Genomic DNA, 12,551 nt, shown 5'->3' with positions numbered 1-12,551 from the left:
TTTTGAGGAGTCCACAGAAGAAGAAATCAGGGGACAATCTGATAGAGAACTGATACTGGCCCCTGATGAAGGTCCAGCACTGGTACTAAGAAGGGTGATGCACACTCAAAGCTTAGAAGAAAGTCAGAGACAACAGATCTTCCAATCCAGGTGTACTATACAAGGTAGGGTTTGTCACCTGATCATAGATGGAGGCAGTTGTGCTAATGTAGCCTCCACTACTTTGATAGAGAAGCTCAAGCTTCCCACCAGGGAGCATCAGCACCCTTATAAAATCAGGTGGCTTAGTCAAGGTTCTGAGATTGCTGTGAACAAGCAGGCTCTCATCTCCTTCTCTATTGGGCAAGCCTATACTGATGAGGTTATGTGTGATATCATTCCCATGGATGCCTGCCACATCCTGTTAGGGAGGCCTTGGGAATTTGACAGGAGCATTGTACACCATGGGAGGAACAACACCTACTCCTTCACCAAAGATGGTCAAAGGATCACCCTCACACCTTTGGCCCTGGCTACACCCCCCAAATCTAGTGAGACAGCTTCCACAAGTCAGATTAATGGAACCTTACTGCTCAGGGAGCATGAGGTACTACAAGAGCTCAACCAAGGAACCCTCATTTTTGCTGTCATTCCCAAAGAAATCAAGGTGCATTCTTGTGTTCCCCAACCTGAACCTCTCAAAAGGATTCTGGAAGAGTTCAAAGATGTCTTCCCCTCTGAACTTCCTCCTGGATTACCCCCTCTAAGAGGGATTGAACACCAAATTGACCTCCTCCCAGGAGCAACCTTGCCTAACAAACCTGCTTATAGGTGTGACCCTGGTACTGCTAAAGAACTGCAAGAGCAAATAGCTGACCTTATGAGTAAAGGTTATGTCAGAGAATCCCTAAGCCCATGTGCAGTACCAGCTCTGTTGGTTCCAAAAAAGGATGGCACTTGGAGGATGTGTATAGATAGCCGAGCACTGAACAACATCACCATCAAGTACAGGTTCCCAATTCCCAGACTTGATGATCTACTAGATGAACTAAGTGGAGCAAAGACCTTCTCCAAGATTGATCTAAGACAGGGATACCATCAGGTCAGAATTAAAGAGGGTGATGAGTGGAAAACAGCTTTTAAAACCAAACTGGGACTTTATGAGTGGCTTGTCATGCCATTTGGGTTATCCAACGCACCTAGCACCTTCATGAGGCTCATGACAGAGGTGTTGAGGCCTTTTATTGGGGTGTCTGCAGTTGTATACTTTGATGACATACTAGTGTACAGCTCCAGCACTACTGAGCACTTGAAACATCTAAGGGCAGTGTTCTTAACTCTCAGGAAGCACAAGCTCTTTGGGAAATTAGAAAAGTGTTCCTTCATGGTCCCTGAAGTGTCATTCCTGGGATATATTGTCTCTGGCCAGGGTGTCTCTGTGGACCAAGAGAAGGTAGAAGCCGTCAGATCCTGGCCTGTCCCAACCAACATTACTGAGGCCAGGGGTTTTCATGGTTTAGCCTCATTCTATAGGAGGTTCATAAAAAATTTCAGCACCCTGGCTGCTCCTATTACTGAGTGTCTCAAGAAGGAGATTTTAAATGGACCCCCACAAAGACAGTCGCCTTTGAAACCATCAAGGAAAAGATTTGTTCAAAGACCCATTCTGGCATTACCTGATTTTGAGAAACTGTTTGAGGTTGAGTGTGATGCAAGTGGGGTAGGCATAGGAGCAGTACTCACCCAAGAGAAGAAACCTGTGGCATTCTTCAGTGAGAAGCTCAATGGAGCCAAATTGGGCTACTCCACTTATGACAAAGAATTCTATGCCATGATTAGGGCTTTAACTCACTGGGGACATTACTTGAAACCCAAACCCTTTGTTCTACACTCTGACCATGAAGCCCTCAAATTCATCAATGGCCAACATAAATTGAACCATAGGCATGCCAAGTGGGTGGAGTTTTTGCAGGCTTTCTCTTTCACCAAAGACTACAAGGAGGGCAAACACAACATTGTAGCAGATGCCCTCTCTAGAAGAAACCATGTGTTGGCTCTGCTAGAAGGAGAGTCCTTGGTTTTGAAATGATCAAAGAACAAGTATCTTTGGGGATCCTGATTTCTCAGTGGACTACCACAACTGTAAGGAAGGCAAACCCAGTAAATTAATATTGCAACAGGGCTTCTTGTTCAAGGGAAACAGACTATGCATTCCAGGGAGCTCAACCAGGGATCTCCTCATCAGAGAGGTCCACTCTAATGGACTAGCTGGACACTTTGGGATTAACAAAACTCTTGAAATCCTGCAAGATCAGTTTTACTGGCCAAAGATGTTAACTGATGTACAAGCCATCATTCAAAGGTGTGGCCATTACCAAAGATCCAAGAGTCAATTCAGGCCTGGCCCCTACATGCTCCTACCTGTTCCTAGTAAACCTTGGGATGATGTGAGCCTTGACTTCATTGTGGCCTTACCTAGGACACAGAGAAGTAAGGATTCCATCATGGTGGTGGTAGACAGATTTAGCAAGATGGCACACTTTATACCTTGCAAAAACACTGAGAATGCCATGAGTGTGGCTGATTTATACTTCAGGGATATTGTAAGGCTACATGGAGTTCCTAGATCCATGGTCTCTGACAGGGATGTGAAATTCCTAAGCTACTTTTGGAAGGCACTTTGGAAGATGCTCAAAACCAAGCTACTTTTCAAAGCCTGTACTACCACCCCCAGACAGATGGGCGGATCAAGTCACCAACAAAACATTAACTCAGATTCTCGAAAGCATTGTGAGCAAATCTCTGAAAGACTGGGACCTCAAGCTAGCTCAAGCTGAGTTTGCTTACAACAGGGCTCTCTGCCGCAAAGAATCGGCCTGTCCCCATTTGAAGTAGTCTATGGTATAAACCCACACATGCCCATTGATCTGGCCAAAATACCCACTGAAGAGTATAATTTTGATGCCCAAGCTAGGGTAGAATCCATCACTAAGCTCCACAAACTAGTACAACAGCAGATCCAAAAGACAAATGAAAGATATCAGAAGAGAGCACTGCAAGCCAGGCCAAGAAAACCTTTTCAGGTTGGTGATCTAGTATGGCTCCATCTGAGAAAGGAAAGATTTCCAGCCAAGAGGAAAAACAAGCTCATGCCTAGGGCAGAAGGACCCTTTGAGATCAGTCAGAAACTGGGAGATAATGCTTATAAACTCCTCCTGCCTGGGAGTGATGTGGTAGAAGGAACATTCAACATTGGGGATCTGTCTCCCTACTATGGAGATGAGGTTCATGGAGAAGGTCCACCAGATGAAGCACACTTTCAAGGAGAGGGGATTGGAGCAGGAGCTCTGAGTTCGAATCCCACTGCAGACACTATCCTAAACAACCAGGCACACACACTTGCACAAAGGGAATGGGTGCAGTTCAATGGTCAAGGTCTAACACCATGGGGCCTGACCATGGTCCATCTAGCCTAAGGGAGGTGGCCACTACAACCTTGCCTAGGAACCTTCCTGCTGCTGACGTCCACATCAACACAAAAAAATCAACCAACAGGAGCACATGAGGAGTAGTACTATTGTAGCTGTTATTTTGTCCATTTCATGAGTCATTGCATTCCTAGTCGATCTTGTCTTAATTCCGTTTGTTCTTTTCTGTTCTAAAACCCTACAAACACTTACCCTTTGAGGACTATATATTCTGTAATCATCCCCGAAAAGAGGGCGACTTTTGGATAAAAGAAAACCCCGCATTTCTCGCAGCTTATTTCTGTGTGGAGTACAAGGACCGATCACCCGTGTGGGATCGCATCCTTAGCCGACTGTGTTGTGCAGCATTTTACCTTAGTCTTTATGTTTTTACCTCTGTGAATGTCACCATCAGTTCTCGTTCATTGTGAGCTTGTTATTGCTGCATATTTTATTGAGAGTTGTTCAAAGCTTTCACCAAAAAGGAAACAACTTTGATCTGAGTTTTCATAAAGTTTAATACTTGTTTGCTGCAAATACATTTCTCAGCTTATTTCATTAAATATATGCTCCAGGTTTGCTGGAGAAGTTTTAAAGAGTTCGTGACTGCTGATTCTACAACGGAAGCTGAGTACATTGCAGCCTCTGAAGCTGCAAAGGAGGCTATTTGGATTTGGCAATTTTTAGAGGGACTGAAAGTAGTTCCTACCGCCGAGGATCCTATCACTTTGTATTGTGATAACAGTGGGGCTATTTTTCAAGCAAAAAAGCCCAAGTCTAGTAACAAGTCTAGACACGTACTTAGGAAATTTTATGTAATTAGAGATAATCGAAAGGAAAGAAATTACAGCTTGTATGGTTGGGACAGCTGACAACATCGCTGATCCTTTAACCAAACCTTTGTCTCAAACCAAACATGATAGTGATGTAGTTCGATGGGATTGAGACGAATGCCAGAACTGTCGTAAATTATATGATATGTAATAATTAAGATATTGTATTTATTATTTCATATATGATAATTACATTTATCGTTGCATTCAGTTTTTTATCTGAATTTTTATATACTTTGTTTTATCCAAATAGATTGTAGTGACAAAGTCGAACTCTATTAAAGTGAACTGGATTAACATTGTATTTTGTCCCTAGTTACTTAATGAGGTGACGTCTCGGAGTGACTAGATTGTAAGGCGATAGATGACAGGTTCGACTGTTATATGGTCATAGTGATGACTGGTCGATTACATAGGCAGATTGTGAGACAATTTGTCGGACAGTGACCGTTTATAGAGTCCTTTTGTTGCTAGGTCATGGCGAGGATTTCTATTTATTCCTTCGAGTCAATTCTTTAGACTGGTGACTATTTGTCTGAGTTGGTACGGTTTTCCGGTGGCTTTGGTTTTTGTTCTAGGTCGCAACGTAAAAGGAGGCCGATGAGCATTTACTGGGTCATTGTGATCTGTATCGAATGAAGAAAATAGGTCAAAAATATTGTCCTTTTAAGTCATATTTTATCTCAAGGCCACTCGAGGAAAGATGACTGTGAATGCGTGGCCACGCTCGGATGCGATCTATACTAGATTATCCGGTCAGACAGTCATTCTCCTGATCGAGGAAACCACTTTATGATATGATCACGTGCAAGAACGACCTGAAAGACATCTTGCATTGAGTGGGAGATATTATTGGACAAGAGAATTGGCAACGCACACTTGTGTCGGACAAGTGGGAGATTGTTGGAGTAGTGTCCTCCACAATAAGTGCATTTACATAATAAATCTCGTAAAAGGAATACCAGGGATTTATTTATTTATTTGTCAGCTGGTCATCGTTAATCGGTAATGATTGGCTGACTAGAGTTTGACATTACTATCGTGTGACGGCGGTGATCAGCTGATCCCTTTAGGTCACACCTATAGGAAGATGCCCAAATGGAAAAAAAAACTAATTATTTGTATGAGATACAAATTAATTAAATCCTTGTATTAATTGACTTTTAACAAGTCATGTGAGTATATTATTTGATGACGAGTTACGAACTCGGGACAAGGGGATTTATTATTTAATTATTTGATAATTAATTAATAAATTTATTAATCAATAGTTAATTAATATGAGTTGTGTATATAAGTTTTGAGGTGAAGGTTATTAGCTATTTAATTTACAAGAGGTTGTAAAATTAGCTAAATCGGGTAGTATTGACACATTATATGTTGATAAAATGGTCTCATGATTTTATAGTTAAGTAGTCATTAGTGGTTAATTTGTATTATTTAACCGTTAAATAATTAAATTAATATTTAATTATGTAAGATAACTAAATATAAGCATTTGTGGGACAAATGTCGAAAATCGAAATGGACTAAATAAGGTCCATTTGACCGAATTACAAGAGGTCTTAAGAGACCATTTTTTGTCAACATTTGGTGGGTTAATCACATGGGATGTTCCTATCAATTGTTTACATTTGATAGCACTATAAATACCCCCTCATTACACAATTGCATGGGATGAAAAATTGAAGAAAAAAATCACCCTATCACCCTCTCTTGGTCGGTTTTTTGAAGGAGAAAAAACATCCATTTTTTTTCATTTTCCTCTTCAAAACTTGATTTATAGTTGATCATAAAATTTAATTCACATATAATAATATACATGATATAATATTAATAGTGTAATAATATTACATAATACAAGGTTACTACTAAAAATTACCTAGTTAGTATTTTAGTAGTTATTTGGGATTATCTTGGGTGCCACCAAAGGAGCTCATCTATTTTGGTGGTTTAATGTCTTGGAGGATCATCCATAGTTGCATAGCTCAAGAACTACAAAGGTAGGAGACCTTTGTAGTGCCCATATTTTGCCTTATACCAATATAAGGAACTTTTGTCTTAAGATGGTTTAAAACCATTTTTTTTTTTTGTATTTTTATTTGCATGCATGTAGATTTAGACCATATTAAATTAATTTGTAATTTTTTTATCATAAGATGAGTATTAACATGGTCTAAATAACTGACAATGTAGTCATTTCTTTTGGGGTATATCTGATACTGGGAGGAAGATGGTCTTTAAAAGCTGGAAAAGCATTTGCTCTCCTTGGTCTGGTGGAGGCTTTAATATAAAGGACCTCCCTTCCTGGAATAAAGCTCTCCTTGTTAAATGGCTTAGTCTTCTTACTGCTCCTGCTTCTTGATTATGGGCAAAGTGGCAGCAGGCATATGTTTTGAAAGGGGTTGACATCTGGTTCCTGCAGGCTAAGGATTATTTCTCTGCTAGTATGAAAGTTATTCTTGCAGCTCGAGATTCTCTTGTAGAGGCTGTTGGTTCTGTCCAGAATGCTCACGCATTACTCCAAACATGGATCACTGGCTCTCATTTCCATCATAAAACAGCCTATGGTTTCTTTAGGGCTGCTCCTACCTAAGGAGGTTGGACCAAGGGTCTTTCCAATCCGTCCATTGTTCCAAGTCATCGTATTACTTGTTCTATAGTTGTTCAAAGACAGCTTGCTACTCAAGACAATATTAAAAAACGTGGTTATCAGTTTGGTAACACGTGTTGTTTTTGTGAAGCTCAGGAGGAAGACCATGATCACTTGTTCTTCTCATGTCCTTTTACTACTAGTATTTGGGAATTCATTATGTTTGGATGAGTCTTCCCAAGTTTACATCTCCTTTATCTCATCTTTTGGCTTCTTGTCCTTTTGGAAACAGCAGGAGTAACTGGAAATCTCATTGGTATTTTACTTCCCTTCCTGCAGCTGTTAATCAGCTTTGGTGGGAAAGAAATCAACGTATTTTTTGTCAAAAGATGACTGATGCAGCTGGGCTTCTCTGCAAGCACTACTACAGATACAGGCTATAACAACGGTCAAAAACCGTTGTTATATAAAAAAGCGGACGTTGTTAAAGCGTCCGTTGTAGAAGGTTTTAACAACGGTTAGTTTTCTTAAGGAAACCGTTGTTAAAACTATTAACAACAGTTTTATGTATAAAAACCCGTTGTGGAAAGTGTGACTCAATTTTGGGGGGAAAGTTATAACAACGGGTTTTAATATACAAAACCGTTGTTATAACTAAAGACAACGGGTTATTTTAAAATAACCGTTGTTGTTTGTTCTTAAAAAATAAAAAAAAATTAAATTAAATATTACTAGATGCATGCATAATTACGGCCTGTTAGAATTCCGATGCATGCATTATTACTGACATCACTGTACATATGAACGGATAATATGGAATGAGAAGGGTTAGTAATAAGATTTGAAGCAGCATTATTGAGAGATATGATGATGATTATGGCACAACTTCCTAACATATATATTAATTAAAAAGCAACTCAACCCACACATTGCTTAGTATAAATACATTGCATATCTCAACTAACATTTCCATTATCTCAATATATTCATCTACAAACCCTAACTGCTAAAACAAACTCTACTTAATCTTTCAAAACAAACTCAAAAACTCCAACAAAATGAATGATTTCATCCTTAAGACTCTTACCATGATCGAGAACAACAACAACTTCATCCGCCGGTTCCTCCATATTGAGGAAAGTTTCAGAGCTACCTTTGCGGATGCTCGATCCGCATCAAGCACGCCAAAGAAGATGGCTTGACGGAGGCGAAAGCGATTGCGGCTATATGACGATATAGCAACTGCTGAACGGAACCTCCAAATAGCCAAGGAGGAGAGGACGGATACGATAGAGCAGAATAAGATCCTCTATGAAAATATAAGAATTGCATTTTTACATATGTAATTTTTTTTTAATTTATGTATTTATAAATATATATATATATATATATTAATTATGTTTATCTTACTTCTTCATCTTGCTTCTTCATTGTTTTACTAACTAATTATGCGAACAATACTTAAACAAATAACATAATGGTCGATACAAACACATACATGCAAAAGAAATAAATAGAAAAAGAAAATAATGACGATGAAACTAACGAAAGGACGGCGAGATTTACCTGATAAATACGAACGTAATAGACGATGAAATCACGGTGAGGATTTACGAGAAGATAAAGCGACGATGAGAAAGAGAGAAAGAGAGAAAGAGAGAAAGAGAGAAAGAGAGAAAGAGAGAAAGAGAGTGTGTATGTGTTTTGTGTTTGTTTGTCTGCTGTGTTTGTCTGCTGTGTTTGTGTTTGTGTTTGTGTTTGTGTTTGTGTATTAAGGGTTATTGTGTTTTGTGGCTGCAGCAGACTTCTGTTTGTGTGGTTTATAGTATGGAAACTATTGACAACGGTTATTAAACAACAACCGTTGTGAAATATGTTTTAACAACGGTTGTAAACAATAACCGTTGTGATTACTTTTCACTAACTTTGCGCCAATTTTGCGCCAAATTATTAACAACGGTTGTGCATGTGTGACCCGTTGTTAAAACTAATAACAACGGTTTTTATAACCATACCCGTTGTAATTTATTTTAGTAAAATTCGTGCCATACATTCTACAACGTCTATTGTGATTTTCGTGAATAATCGTTGTTAAAGGGGCGTTGTAGTTGCCAGGATTTGTCGTAGTGAAGGTCAAACGTCTAGTGTTGGCTAGATTGTCCATCAGATTTCCTCCGTCCTTTTTTAGCTCTCTTGTTGATCATTCGCTCTCTAAGTTTCTTTCTTTTAAGTTTGTTTAGTTACATTAGTTGTTGGGGCATCTTAGTGGATAGTTTTGCAAATGTAGTTTCATTCCTTTTGAATTGAAATGAGAATTTTTTGCAACAAAAAAAAAAAAAAAAAAAAAAAAAACTAGAAGGAAAAATAAGAACTGCCTCAAGAAATAAATTCCCTGAGGCTAAAGACAGACAAAAATAAATCAAGTAAATAAAATAGTTGCCTCCCCGGCAAAGGCGCCAAAATTTGACACGGCTGTCACAACCCTATCAAAAATAAAACCAACCGAATCTAACTAATGCAGCAGAGGCAAGTCGGGTATCGTATCCACCGGGAGGCGGTGACATCTACTTGTTAGTCAGTCTGTCTACGGTCACAAAACGGGGTAGTGGAAAGGTCCTTCCGGTCCGTTATCTGCCCTAAAATACTACTAACTTAGCTTCCGCCCTCATTAGAGTAATCTACTGTTCATAACAGGTCTGTTCATTCCAATCTTCCGATCTAGGTCTGAATTTAACCAGTTTAATTACTTCAGTTGCATGCATTCAACCTAATAATTACAGTTATATTGCTATCAAACAATTCTCACATGTAAACCTCCTAAACCAATTAAAGCATCATTGTTTTACTATCATGGCTCCCCTAATCCTAGCACTAACGAAATTAGCCAAGCATAACAATGAATAAAACAATAGAGAAAGATAAAGCAACAATAGCCATGGTATAAAAGTGTGCAAAAGAGAATTAAATAGAAAGAGAGTAAAGAAAGACATCGTATAAAAGTGTGCAAAAGTAACGTTTGAACAAAATGAAAGGGTAAAAAGAACTCTCCAAACTTAATTGGGTCTCTCCTATTTATAGGATAGATACTTTATTTAACCTAATACGATAATTAAAATATCAAGAAAATAAGATCTCGCAAGATAATCTTGCGTCAGTAGATAAGCACTCGATCGAGTACATTTAAATAACTCGATCGAATAACTTCCAAACAAAAACCTCTCGATCGAGTACATCACTACTCGATCGAGGAACGCCATATAGCCACCTTTCGATCGAACATAAGGAGTATTCGATCGAGAACTTCTCACAATCAAAAGGGTCTCGATCGAGTGACATGGTCAGCAAAAGCTCTCAATCGATCAACTACCACTGCACCACCTCATTTAGACGTTGAACTGCTTCCAAGATGACTTCACGCTTCCCGAGGCAATTCAATTCTTGCTCCAATTATTCCATCTCCTAAATGCAAGCTAAAAAGACAATAAAAGGCTCGATTCTGTTTCTTTTGGGTCCATTCCTGCAATTAAAGCCAAATGAACCAAAGTAGAATATTCGGGGCATTTCGTGGCATAAAACTACGGGAATTACATAAAAATACGTGCATAAGAGGCTCAAAGAGACTATATAAAATGCACGTATCAATCTTATTCAAACGCGGATTTTAAAGGTTCGATTTTCCCATATCGAATCTTTAGAGTTCGTCTTTTATCATAATTTTCTTTATTAGATTTCAGTTCATCAAGTTTAATTCCGTTTTTCAATTTTAAAGTTTTGACCTTTATAAATCAGACATCGTATAATTATAATTATGTAAATCGCCGTAATAATTTATTTAAACTTAGCTTTTAATCTGAATTGTGACGATATTAGTATGAACGTAACCTGTTAAATCACTTCCACTTGAGTCTAGTATCAATAATCGACCTTAAATTTACGAACGAACAATATCATTGTTGCGGTTCTGACTTCACAGCTAGAGCCCAGCTCTAGAATAGACGCAAGAAGTGCTGCGCCTCTTCCAGAGGACGCAGCAGATGCTGCGCCTATTCTGTGCTGGTTTCCGTCCCTGAACTCTTTCTCGCTTTGACATAGTTCCTAATTACTATTTAAATCAACTATTAATCGTATTATCACCTCTAATCTGACGTATTTTCATATTTTAAATTCCAATTTTGTTTTCCTTTTATTTTCTTCTTCGAAATCCGTCTTTGAGCGTGCTTTTGACGTAAATCAAATAAAGCCTTATAATATTTGTAATTTTTATTATTGTATTTCGTTTATCGTAATTATAATTATTATGTATGAATCTATTGTATAGCATTCACATGTAATGATTCTAACAACAACTTCGACCCGATTGTTTGCTAAAACGCGTGTTCACCGACTTAGTCTAATCTCACATGCTAGGATTAATCTATGTTTGTTGCATTGCATGCATTTCATCGACGACATATCAAATATGAACGACTTCCCTAATCATTAGTAGAGGCCGCTATCGAGGCGGGCGTGATTAGGTGTTCGAATTAAAGAGCTTCCTAATACGTACCCTCACCCCTTACTCCAGTTATCTCGGGACATCCGTGTCCATTGGCATCTTAGAAAGTCATTCTAGACATGGAATGCTAAGGGTAACGAGTTCTTAGTGTTCATGTCATTACTTTGTGTCTTGACATGGCACAAGGTATTCGAACGGTTTCCAATTTTTCCACAATAAATTGGTGGCGACTCCACAAATGCAGGCTTATTCAAACCTTTCACCGGTTTCTATGCATCACCAATCAGTAACGGCCCATGACGTGCTTTGACAAACCAAGGTTCCGTGGGAGAAGTGCCGCCGCCTTGAAACTAACGTGCGGGTGGCTCATGTCCACAACGATTCCGTGAGAAGTTTCCAAATAAGAATGATCCAGCTTTTTGGCCCTCGTAGGTTCCAAAGAATTTTATGAAAGATACCCATACACGCAGCAAGCACTCTTGAACAGTCCTTCGGGGTAGCTGAAGTATTCCATGAATTTTTTAGTGCAATGTGATAGCCAATCTTAACTGAGTAATTTCCGGACGACGAAGCCGTCCAAAAGAAGTTATCACTGCCTTCAGAGTATCGAATCGGAATAGCAAGAATGTCTCTCACAGAGGTTTCATCAAAAACCATAGACACGAATCTACGGTCCCAACAGCTATTGTTGCTAATAAGATTTTTGATCTTCAAATTAATCAAATTAGGGGGATCAGTAAGAAGCTCTAAACATAGTGATTTTGGCACCTTTCTATGACCCATTTAGTATTCCAAACACTAAGGTCAGAAAGTGGAGAGATGTTCTAAGCTAAAAGAGGTTTAATGAGTTGAAGACCCCAAACAATACCTTTCCATCCCCACGAAGAACTACTCTTGCCATCATTAAAAAGCAGCTCGCCATCTTGCCACCTTAGGCCATATTTAGCACCAATAGACTTATTAAGGATAGAATCTGGATGGGTGATCATTCTCCAACCAATATTTTCTAAGAAAGATTGGTTGAACTCTTTCATACGTCTAATACCTAGACCACCATTCCCTTTAGGTTGCCTTAGGAAAAGCCTACTACACCAACTAATAGAAGGAGATTTCTTGTGACCTGCGCACCAGAAATGTGACAAGATAGCATCTAATCTTTTTGTCACACTTATCGGTATTTTAAA

Source organism: Silene latifolia, chromosome X, assembly GCF_048544455.1.
Source record: "Silene latifolia isolate original U9 population chromosome X, ASM4854445v1, whole genome shotgun sequence".
In the NCBI taxonomy this organism is placed as follows: Eukaryota; Viridiplantae; Streptophyta; class Magnoliopsida; order Caryophyllales; family Caryophyllaceae; genus Silene; species Silene latifolia.
Note: the sequence above shows the minus strand (reverse complement) of the source record.